General features: G+C 36.1%; 1 long non-coding RNA gene across 2 annotated transcripts; it reads left to right on the top strand.

Annotated features, from left to right (window-relative positions):
* The first annotated feature begins 6078 nt into the window (after positions 1-6078).
* Positions 6079-8559, top strand: LOC131599788 (uncharacterized). Of its 2 annotated transcripts, none has more exons than XR_009282922.1 (3): positions 6079-6540; positions 6668-7711; positions 7848-8559. It is a non-coding gene; the product is annotated as an uncharacterized LOC131599788 (long non-coding RNA). The 2 variants fall into 2 exon arrangements; XR_009282921.1 differs by having other exon boundaries at positions 6668-7303; positions 7848-8558.
* Positions 8560-12819: the final 4260 nt, after the last annotated feature.

The raw sequence follows: 12819 nt of genomic DNA, 5'->3' as shown, positions 1-12819 counted from the left end.
GTTACTCACCAAAGTCCGGGTTAGAACTTTATCTCATCACAGAGGAACCATCGAGCACCAAAAAGAAAAAAATAAACAAACAAAGCACACAATAATATATACAGATAAAACACACAGATAAACAAAAATAGGCTTAACACACTTAAAAACTGGATCCCCAGTGAAGTCGCCATTTTTCTGTAGCGGGGAAAATCTGATATCGAAGCCATGGGATTGACTCGAATCAATATTTCGTTTGAAATCGCCACCGCGCTTTATTTTTTTCAAAGGAAAAGGGAAAAGAACGTAAAACCCAAAGTTTTGTTTTTAAAACAAGAAAGAGATCTCAGGTATGGGTGTTGATTATATGAGGGGAAGGTTTTAGGCACCCCTCATATCTGTGGTACTCCACAGGAACCTTTTTGAAAATCTGTGTCGTGTGTGCTAAAAAAGGGTTTGTTTGATTTTTAAAATAAGCTCGGCAAAGCGTTAAGCTTTGTGCCTGCATACCTCCTCGGTGCAATGGAGAATTCAGAGCTAATGTAGTTCCGCTTAAAGGGAAAACATTTTTTTTTTAAAAACGAATAAACACTTTATCGTCGTTGGAGAGAAATACTCAGCCATTGATCTTGATCATGAGAACAAATGAGTTCTTTGCATCGCAAATGAAAGAAGGGCTCCAACTCGGATAAAATCAACGAGTATGCCACTAGCTCTCTCATGCGGAAAAGATCTCATTATATCAATCAATTTCAAAATCGTGGGGTATAACCACTCATTTCTACAATTAACGGTGTCTAAACTTTGAAGAAAAAGGCCACTAAGGGCAAAAGATGTTTTTTTAAAGAAAGGTTTTGAAAAAAGGTTTGCAAACATAAGAAGGTTTTGGAAAAAAGGGAGAAGATTTTGAAAATTTAAGAATGGGAGGAGATGAAGAGGCTATCCTATTGCGTAAAATAAAATCTAAGGAAAGAAACGGTCTAACCGAAGAAGAAGCCAACACTTGACATTGTGAGTCAAGGTAGATTTCCCATCCTTTGGAATATCAATACTAAACCAACATTATCATTTGGGGATCCAGAGAGACTTATTATCTTAGCATCACTTTGCATTAAGCACATTAAAATTCTGACGGAAATCGGGCAGAGTAACGGCTGTTTTCGGGTAAAATCCTTATATCAATGCCTTGGAATTAACCATCAAGGGCTTTCAAGGAAATACCTGCACACATAAACAGACAACAATCCAATGCCAGACAGACAGAACAATCACAGAGTAATAACAGAATGAGGGTCCAGAGGTCCTAAGTCCATAAGTCTAAATCTCCAAAATGCTCGGGATAGTAACCAATAGTCCAAAAGAGAGCCGTAAGTATTTTTTAGATTTTGGTTGATTATTAGTGTTTTAGCATAAAATAAAGTATGGTCCAAGTGGACAAAGAGAAAATGGCGGAAACATAAACATATGTCCAAATGGACAAAGAGAAAATAGCGGAATAGAAACGTCCAAATGGACAAAGGAAAAATAGCGGAATGTAAATATGATGAAATGATAAAATAAAGCGATAAAGCAAGAAATATAAAGAGCGGTATAATAAATTGCGGAAATTAAAGTCAATTGTTAGATGTTAAAGATAACCATCTTGAAACTTGTCAAGAATGTTATCAAAGTTAGTAGTAAAGATCGATGGTGAGTGAAGGATGTTCTCGGATTTAAATTCAATGGACATTTATCAGAAGCTTGATAAAATCATAGCGACTACACGATAAACCTCCATAAGTCTTAAATCAACCGCATACAATTCTCTTCCATATTTGATCTTTTTTATTCGGGACACGAAATATTGCGCTATGTTAAGCAGATCGCCAAGTGATTTATGTATAAATCACCCTACAACGAGGCCGGTCAAAATTTTATGTGCTAATGCATGCGAGAGAAATGATATGTAGATCATTCTCCGAAAGCAATACCGCACGAAAAGAAAATAGGTAACGATCTAGTCTTTACTAAGAATCCATAAGAATTCTCAAAGTGTTAAGACTTTCATCGATCAAAAGAAAAAAAGGAGAAGAAGAAGATAAAATGCATAAAGTAAAATCAACTCACACTATCATTAATATCATTCATCTAATATTATGGATTTGGTCCTTTCAAACCTATCAACATCCTAGATCCAATGATATTAATGAAGTGGAGGAAGAAGAATAAAATTCACAAAAGATAATCAACTCACACTATCATTAATATCATTCATCTAATATTATGGATTAGGTTATTTCAAACCTATCAACATCCTAGATCCAATGATATTAATGAAGTGGAGGAAGAAGGAAGCCAAAACAAGCATAAAAAAGGCAAAAAACCACATTCTGCCAGCAGGAAATCGATTTCATGCAGGGGGAAATCGATTTCCATAGTGCAGTTTTCAAAAAAAACAAGTTACATTCAGCAGGAAATCGATTTCAGCCTTAAGGAAATCGATTTCATCAGTGTAAATTTCAGCAAAAACATCATTTAAAGGCATGAAACTTGATTTGAACAAATATACAAACACCTTATGATCACACATCAACTTGAGCACGGAATTTCCATCACAAAACCAGAAAATATCATCAATATAGCATCAAAGATGCATTGAACACAAGCAATAAAGATCTACATCATGGATCTAGCAAATTACCACTTCTTGAACAAAAATCTTGGAGTAGCTTCAAGAGCAAGCACAAAGTGTGTAGATCCTTCAAATTTGGAGATGAACAACCAAAGAAAAGAGAGAAATGTAGGAGGTTTAGTTCTAAATTAGCAAGATTCAATGTGAATCTCACTAATCTTATGAAAATGAACTTTGGGTGAGGGTTTTGGAAAGGGTGAGAAATGAATTTACAAGCAATTTTTTGGCTCTCCAAGCTTGAGAAATGAGAGAGTAGTGGCCTCTATTTATAGGATAAGAGCAAGAGTAGTGGCAATTTGGTCATTTGCTCTTGGTTAATTAACTTGTGTTTAATTGGTGATTAAAGTGGCATTTAAATGGTAAAAATGGTAAAATGAGGTTAAAATGGAATTAATGAAGGGAAGTATTTTGGTGAGGTGGAAAATTGGTAAAATGACAAAAATGGTCAAAGAAAATAGGTGCCAAAATCAAATCAAGCTTCCCTCTCTATTTTTTTTGAATTTCGCCTTAAGGAAATCGATTTCCCCCAGGAGTGAAATCGATTTCACTCTGTTCCAGAAGAGAATTTGGCGCAAAATACACTAGGGAAATCGATTTGCCCAGGAGGGAAATCGATTTCATGCTGTCCAGAATGTGATTTCGTTGAAAATTGTTGTAGGGAAATCGATTTACCCAAGAGGGAAATCGATTTCATCAGTCCAAAATGTGGAAAATACCTTGTTTATTGCATGTCTTGGCTTGGTACCTACAAAACAAAAGCCTACAAAGAAACAAAGCAATATTTTTTGGTATTTGGGTTAGTATAATATGCATACAAGATACACAATCATTGGTGCTTGATGGTCCCTCTTATTGATGAGGTGAGTGCAACACCACAAACAAAACTTCCAAGTGAAGCTCTTGATTAATGATTGGGATATGAATGATATATGATCTTAGGGTCAAAAATTGGGGTATGACAGATAGTAGCTTCTCATGGTCAATAAGATATGGTCGAACCCTCCAGATTCAGAGGTTCGACGTTGCTTTCTTGATAAATAGGCGGTGCATAAGTCAAATGAGGTCGAATCCTCCAGATTCAGAGGCTCGACATTGATTCTGATAGATAATCTGTGCATAAGTCAAATAAGGTCGAATCCTCCAGATTCAGAGGTTCGACGTTGATTCTGATAGATAACTGATGTAGAACTTCTGTATAAGTTAAATGAGGTCGAATCCTCCAGATTCAGAGGTTCGACGTTGATTCTGATAGATAATCTGTGCATAAGTCAAATAAGGTCGAATCCTCCAGATTCAGAGGTTCGACGTTGATTCTGATAGATAACTGATGTAGAACTTCTGTATAAGTCAAATGTCCCAGGATCAAAGGTTCGACGCCTTTTATTGAATAGCAGAAATCCGGGTATGATGAAGGTCAAGTTTCCTATCCCACCCCAATCTCACGGGTATGAAGTCTAGACACGGACAGGTGGTCCCTAATGGCCACAAGGGTTAACGATTCCCATGGGGTACAATGTGTTTGAGGCAACAAACGTGCCAGATACAATGTTCCATGAAAGAACATCGCCTGGTTGTGGTACCCCATGTCAAGCTCGATCGTATCAAACGCTACGGGAGTTGACATGGGCATCCACACTAATCCTATGTGTCACTGGCCTGGGTAGTGGGCCTTTTACCTCACAAAAACCCCCACCTGCAAAGACAAACAGAAAAATATGTGGCCCCCACGGGAGCCCATAATATAGTCCAGGATGCGAGAAAATAAACATGATATGCAAGCAGTAAATAGACATGATATGCAAGCATAAAATAAATGAAGCAAAGCATAAGCAATATATAAGCACACCCAATAAACAAACAAACAAACAAAGGCTAGGATCGACTCGCTAAGTACAGACCCGCAATAGGTCTAACGTCCCCAGTGAAGTCGCCAGCTGTCGCAGGCTCGGAAATGTGAACAGAGTCGCCACCAATATATTTATCCCAAAGAGGGAAAGGAATATCAGAAAACCTAGAATAAATAAAGGATAAGAAAAGGTCTTGCGACCAGAGATAAGGTACGGGAGTCGGTTACGCGAGGGGAAGGTACTAGCACCCCTCACGCCCATCGTACTCGATGGTATCCACCTATGTTTGTTGCTATCTAAAGGGTGTGTACTTATAAATCTAGAGCTTAATGCTAAGGGAATGCATGCAAAGGAAAGAAAAGAAATACGGGGAAAAAAAGGTTTATAAATAGTTGTGCTCGCTTAGGCCCCGCGACCTAATACCTACGTATCCTTTTCAGGAATCAGAGCGCCGTAGTTTGTCTCTTTTGTTTTTGTTTGTTTTTGTGTTTTTTAGTTGAACAGTTACATTCGCACTCCGCTGCTCGACCTCTGGAGTCTTAAGCTGGGAATGGAGCGGAAATAACGCGTCCGATTAGGAGAAAGAATGCCCTGAAGGCAAGAGAGAGAAGAGAGAAATTTGTCGAGCGTTTCGGGTGTACCCCTTAAACAAGGGAGACTCGAATTACTCTTGTTGGTGTTTTTTAGATTAGGAACTTTCACTCAGGTGGTTCCCTTAAACAAGGGATACGAGTGTGTCCATTCCCTTTTTCATTAGTCAAGCATTTATTAGTCATTTTTTAGGTGTTTTCTTGGTATCTTTTAAGGGAATTTAAATCAAGTATCTGTTAAGTGTTTTAAAGTTGAAAAGGAAAAGAAATGAGAAACTAGCCTAACAACCAGCCTAAGTGTTAAAATGGGAATTTCTAGATCCTAATGTTATCATGGTTTCTCCCTAAAGTTAGGAATAAAAGAATACATGGAAATTAAAGTCACAATTAGAAACAAAATTGAGAATGATACTAAGGTGCAAAATTACACACAAGCATGAAGTAACAAGTCAAAATATAGTACAAAAATGAAGTAAAATACCCCTATTTTTTATATTGATTTTTATGAGAGGAATTGGATTCTAAATCAAGTAAAAAGACTAAAAACAAATAGCCTAAAAACTAATATATTTTTATGAACATTATATGTCAAAAATTAGCACTAAGGTCTAAAATTAAAAGGAAGAAAATTAGCATTTTATTTACTCAAAGGAATGGTAAAAAAATCTAATTAGAACCTGAATTATACTAATTGAACAAAATGGAAACAAGGGGTGTAAACTGAAATAAAGGGTGTGATTAGCAGGCGCTGGACCCGGTGTATTGGCCCAACATAGTTTTTATTTTGTTCAGAATGCCAAAAACGTGGTATGGGCCACCTGGGGGTGTGAGTTACGATTCGCTGGCCCAACATTATCAACATCCAATTTGAAATTGATTCAGATTTTATTATTGATTCAATTATTGTTAATTAAGTCCATACTTATGTTACATTAATACATTAATTAGCAAGATTAGATGTTATCAGATTAATACCAGACTTTAAGTAAAATATAATTAAGCAATAAAATTGAAAAGGGGAATTTAGGGTTACTTGTGGCTATCGGACTTGCAAGCTCGTCTTCTCTTTCTCCCTCATGGCAACACGGCGGCGGAGATTCCTCCGATCTTCACTCATCTCAATCGGAAACAAGTCTGGTACTTCTTCACTCTTGGTTCGACGACAAGAAATCCAGAGATAAAGTATTTCACAAACGAGTTTGATTATCGATCCTTCTTCTTCCCTTTTTGGCGAACTCTACGTGATGCTGAGGCGATGACGTCGAAGATCGAGTGAGGGCGAACAATGATGAACGGATTGAAGCTATGGCCGTTTTGCAATGCTGTCGACTCGTTCGTCCTGTAACATTGCGGTGAAGATGCTGAAATCGTTGTGTTGACGACGAAGAATGTGGCGATGTATGAACTTAGTGAAGATTTAGAGGACGAACGAAGAATTTCGGATAATCTTCAGGTAACCACACTCTAACTTAATCTCCTTCTATTCCACCTCGTTCCTTCGCTTCTTCCTCCTCTCTTCTTTTTTTTTGCTTCGTCTCTCTGCTTGTGAACTATTGTTGTGTTCTGTTGTTGTAATGCAGAGGTTGATGAACGTGATTGCAGGTTAAAGGTGTTGCAGCTGATTGACGAATATTGATGGAAGGAGATGGATTATGCGGATTATGATGTTGTTGAGACGATAGTGAAGAACACCAATGAAGAGAATTGTGAGCTTTTTTTTTTGATCTTCTGTTATGAGATATGAAGAGAGGATTGAAGAGTGTGATTGGAGATTGAGAGAATCAAAGAAAATTGTGAAGAAGGTGAGCAAGAGAGAAGAGATGAAGATGATTGATGATGATTGCAGAGAAGAAGCTGAAGAATGGAACAAATTGAAAGGGGAGGAAATGGAGATCGAAGGAGGTTGAGTGTATGTGAACAATGGTGAAGAAGGAATGGTCCAGATGATGAATGGCGTGATCGAAGAGATGGAAGAAGATGGTTCAAAGAGAAGAAAGGAAGATCAATGATGAAGAAGATGAAAAATGGTGGAGAGGTTGATGAGAGTGGTTGGAGTGTGGAGATAAAGAAGAATGGGGAGAATAAGAAATGGAATTTGAAGGTGAGTGAATCAGAAAAATGGTGGAGGCTGAGAAATTGGAAGAATGGTTGAATTGAAGAGTGAAGAATGTTGAAGAGGGAGCTCAAGAACTGAAGCCAAATTCTGATTTATAGAGGTGAGTTCCCTCTCTGATTTTTCTGTTTGGATTCAGTTGTAGATTGTTAGGTTGGTTAGAGACCCTAGGTTTTTTCTGTTACATTCAGTTAGTATTTTGTAACTGATTTCTGTTTGAGTTAGTTTGCTGTTATAGGTTCTGTTATTGGAAAAAGGGTAGTTAGGAGGTAGTTAGTTGTTATAACTAACTTTTTGGTGGCTGTTAGAAATAGGCTAGGGGTTATGCTGAATCAATGGTTAGAATTTAGTCAGGATTAGAGAAAAAAATGGTTTCGAAGGGTTATGTTTGGACAGGTTTATTTGCAGTGATTTTGGGTGATGTTTATGACTATGCAGGCTTTGAATTGATGTTTGAATTGTTTGGTAAATGTATATGTAGGTGGGGCTGAATAAGGGACTGTTTTGAATGGTATGAATTACCTTTTGTTTTTGTTGTTCTGAATTTTTGGAATGCTGTAGTGTCTTCAATAAATAAAATTAGTGAGACATTGAATTGGATTATGTGGGTGCCTTGGTAACTGACTGAGTTTGTTTTGATTATGCAGGCCTAGAAATTTGGAGATAACAAAGTACAAGTGGGAGCAGAAGTCGTACAGGTGAAGAGGTTTAAGAAGTCTATGGAAGTTTCGGACAGAGGTCAAAGGGCAAAGTCAAACTCTGATTAAATTATGTCAAGAGTGTATTCTTTTGTAAATTCAATTTTACAATGTATTTGGGTCTTGAATGGTATACTTATAAGTAAAAGTTTGACATTGTATAGACTTATTCAAATAATGAGAAGTTTGCATCCATTCTTTGAATGTAATTTTCCATGTCTTTTCCACTTTTGTGTAATGTCCTTGTATTGGATTTTGAAATGGATCTTCTATCTTTGAATGAATTTAAGGTGCAGTTAGTGGTTGAAACAAAGTCAAAGTGCGATCCCTTGAATATTTCATAAAGTTCTTTTTTTTTCTCAAATTCAAGTATGCTTTCACTTTTTCATATACTCAATTTTGACTCTCAAAGCTTGTTTCAATTTGCACCAAGAGTTGCTTGCGAGACGCCACTGAATTACCAAGCCATAACGGATGAATTAAATCTTTAAAGAACGAATCATCTCTTTGAACATCTGACTATCAAACCATGAGATAAGTTCAATAAACCAATCTCTCACTAATTATTTAGAGAGATAAACTCTAAGCCATAAATTTCATTTGGTTATTTAATTAATGAACCATGAAAGTCATCTGATTAAATGCCAGAAACCGCCTTCTTTTTCATGACAATTAGACGAATAAACAAACTTCATTCTATTATTCCTTTGACCTATTTATTGTCACACGGAATAGGGAAATTAACCCTAACCCACGTTCCAGGAGAACTTTTGTTGAAGCAAACTTGCAAAAGACAATGAGTTCACCATAAGACCTTTGATCCCATTTCTTGAATTAATTCCTGAATGAATGCAAGGTTATGTACATGACCTATGGAAGTATGAAGATGAATGAGAAACATAAGCCAGTTAGAAGTAAAATTAAGTTGGCAAATTTTGGGGTGCAACAGTATTTAACACGGCGATGGATGTTAAAGACAAAACAAAAGATAATGAGAAGGCTAGACAGGACATGGACAAGTGGTGTAATCGAAAAGAGTTGGAGTTGAAGCCTCAACCAAATGGAAAATTATTAAAACCCAAGTTTAGTTACACTCTGACTTCACAAGAGGCTAAAGCAGTTTGTAGATGGTTAAAAGAATTGAGGATGCCTTACGGGTATTCTTCAAATTTAGCAAGGTGTGCCGACGCTAACACTGGGAAGTTGCATGGTATGAAAAGTCATGATTGCCACATATTTATGTAACAATTGCTACCAATTGCGTTCGGTTATCTATCCAAACATGTGCTTAATCCACTAACTGAAATTAGTCAATTTTTTAGAGATATTTGTGCGTCAACTTTAAGAGTGGATGACATCATTAAGTTGGACCAAAATATTCCAGTCATTCTCTGTAAATTGGAACAAATATTTTCACATGGTTTTTTTGACTCCATGGAACATTGCATCTTGCATACGAAGCTTATCTTGGAGGACCTGTTCATTATAGGTGGATGTATCCATTTGAAAGGTTTATGAGTGATTCTAAGCGATCAGTGAAAAATAAAGCTAGAGTTGAAGGATCAATATGTGCACATTACTTGCATCGGGAGACATCACATTTTTGCAGTCACTATTTCAACAATTTGATGTTAACTCCAAAAATCATAAGAAATCATGTAAATGTAAACGTGAGAATCATGACGTTTCGACGTGATTTCCATGTCACTATTTAGTGACGTGAGAATCATGACACAACCAAGTTGACACGCTCTTCCAAGCGACATATATGTCCATGTCGCTAATTATGTGTTGTGACGTAATATTCCATTTTGTGGCATGGGAATCACATCGCTACACAGCTTATTTTTTGTAGTGCTTGATGCCTATTACATGCCACACAAGAAATAATTTTATATTGCTAATAACATAATCTAATTTGCGCCTGTCATTTTGAGAAATCTAAAACATTGGGGAAAAAATACAAATTTTTCCTATTTTATGAAGATTTATAAATTTTGTTCCTTCAGTAAAATTTATAACATTTTTTATGATGTGACGATGACACATTGTTTTTTTAACCTTTATATTTTTTATTTTAGATATATTATTTTTTATTTATAAATTACAAAATTTAGTCGAATAAATTAATATTACTAAGTTATGTTAACCATTAAAGTCTTCATCAATATTTAACAAAAATTCAGCATGTCAACTTAAGAAAATTTCGAACTTACTTATCTGATTAAATTGAAACTCAATGACTTCAACCCAATATAAATAAAACTAAAAAAAATCCACAAATCTTTTATTTTTCTTTCTATTCGGTTGGACTAGGCAACATACCTATATGAAAGTGTGGAAAGTTTTTGGAGATAGAGGTATTGAGTGGCTCACTAAATTCTTCAACAAAATTTTGAGGGCAAAGCAAATGTCGAATGAAAGGAGATGAATCACTTTAGTTCAAATCTATAAGAATACGGCAAAATTGTGCAAATTATAGGAACATTAAGCTTATGAGACTTACCATGAAGTTATTAGAAAGAATGATTGAACGAATACTAAGAAAAGAGACTCAAGTCAATGAGAATCAATTTGGTTTTATGCTTGAGAGGTCGACCATGGAAGCAATATATCTTCTACGACGGGTGATGGAGTGATATCGAATGAACCAAAAAGACTTGTGGAAAGCATATGATAGAGTGCCTAGAGAGATTTTGTGGAAAGTCTTAGAGAAGAAAAGGGTTAGGATTGTATATATTCGAACTATCCATGATATAAATGAAGGGGTATCAACTAGACTACGAACACAAGGTGGAGAGACAGATGATTTCCCCATTACAATAGGTTTTCACCAAGGTTTTACCTTAAGCCCCTACTTGCTTATGTTAATTTTGGATGTACTCACAGAGCATATCCAAGAGCTAGCACCGAGATACATGATTTTTTCATATGATATAGTCCTATTGGGAGAGTCGAATGAGAATTTAAAAGAGAGGTTGGAGACTTGGAGGAGAGCTTTAGAAACACATGGTTTTCTCCTAAGCAGAAGTAAGACGAAATATATAGAATGTAAGTTTAGCAAAAGGAGAAGTGTTTCTAACCTAGAGGCGAAAGTTGGAGACCATATTATTCAACAAGTCACACAGTGTAAATATCTTGGATCTATAATACAAAAAAATGGAGAAAGAGACGAGGATGTAAACCATCAAATTTAAACTGCATGGTTGAAATGAAGGAGGGCTTCAAGGATTGTATGTGATAGAAAGGTGCCTCTCAAGTTGAAGGGAAGTTTTATCGGATTTCGGTAAGACCAACAATCACTACTTCTAAAAAAATATAACAACGGTTGTGAAAGATTTATAACAACAGTTGAACAACCGTTGTTAGGTAGGGTGTAGTTGCAAGTGAATTATTTACAATCACGATCTACTACCTGTGGTAGGATAGTCTGCTACATACAACCACGGTTGTATTAAACAATCATTGTTGTATGTCTTTTAATAAAATAAAAAATGCACCAGTAGAACAACAACACTAGCAAGAAGAAGGAGGAGGAGAAGAAGAAGAAGAAGAATAAGAACACCATCAACAAGAACAACAACAAATACAACAATACTAACAACAACAACAACAATAACAACAATAATAACAACAAGAAAAACAAGAACAAGAACAACAACAATAACCAAAAAAGAACAACAACAACTAATATTGCTAACTTGAATCCATACTTTCCTTGTCTCATTGAAGTTGGAGAAGTACTGATGATGGAGTTCTAAAATTTGTTTATGAAAGAAATGATATTTTTGAATTTTTTATGGAAGAAATAATATTTTCGAGCTTAATTTAGTGGAGAAATAGAGTCACTACTACAGAAAAACATCTAATGTCGGACGCGAAATGTGTTTGACCTCGGCTACGAAAGCGAGGTAACGAAAGGGCGTCATAAAAAGCTACCCCTTATCATCTCGGATATTAAAACACCGAGGGGTAAAGTTAACTACACGTGGGTATGATTTCCAACATCAACATTTTTATTTAATTTCGAAACTGGATGATGTGCCCAATATTAACACTCGGAGTTTTGAAGAACCGAGGTAATAAATAAATGTTCTTAACAATAAAACAACAACAACAGTAATGGTGAGAAATAACAATAAGAACAATAGTAATAAAGAACAACAACAACAACAACAAGAACAATAGTAATAAAGAACAACTACAGCAACAACAAGAACAACAGTAATGGAGAACAACAACAACAACAATATTAACATCAATGACACAATTCCATTAGGAAGCAACAACATACAATGTACACATCATTACATCAAATTACGCACGAGAAAGAGTGTAAGAAATATCAAAGAAGGGAAAAGAACTTTGAAAAGACAAAGAGATGTAATCATTCAACAGCTCGAGGGATCTAGTCAACCAAAAGATCTTTCCAACTTAGAGAAGAAAACATGGAAAAATACAGAAGCAATAATTAGAAGAAAACAAAATTTGTCAAGGGTTCGTTAGAATCCTCGGTAGGATTTCCACAAATTTAGTGTTGTTGAATAGCTGATATCAATGACGGTTTCAACTCGAAATCGTTTCGGTTGATTGCAGGAGCAGCAATGCTCTTGTGAGACTCTTGTTGTGATGGAGCAGCGTAATCTCTAAGTGGACGGTTTTGTGGTCCTTCGGCCATGTCTACTTCTAGTTTGGATTCTGGTTCAAATTTAGGCTCGGATTCTGATTCGGAGATGGATTCAGAATCAGACTTGAATTCGGGTTTAGGAAAAGGAATCGCGTGGTTTAGACTGTAATTCCTGATTGCTCGTCTTACGCTAAGAAGACGTTCAGGTTCGCTTGTCAGTTGTTCTAGAGCTTCGCCTTGTGAGCGAGTATTTGGCATACAACCGACAAAAAAAAATAAGGTTTTGTTGCTCTA

The sequence above is a fragment of the Vicia villosa genome, linkage group LG4, assembly GCF_029867415.1.
Source record: "Vicia villosa cultivar HV-30 ecotype Madison, WI linkage group LG4, Vvil1.0, whole genome shotgun sequence".
Classification (NCBI taxonomy): domain Eukaryota; kingdom Viridiplantae; phylum Streptophyta; class Magnoliopsida; order Fabales; family Fabaceae; genus Vicia; species Vicia villosa.
This window is presented reverse-complemented; position numbering and strand designations above follow the sequence as displayed.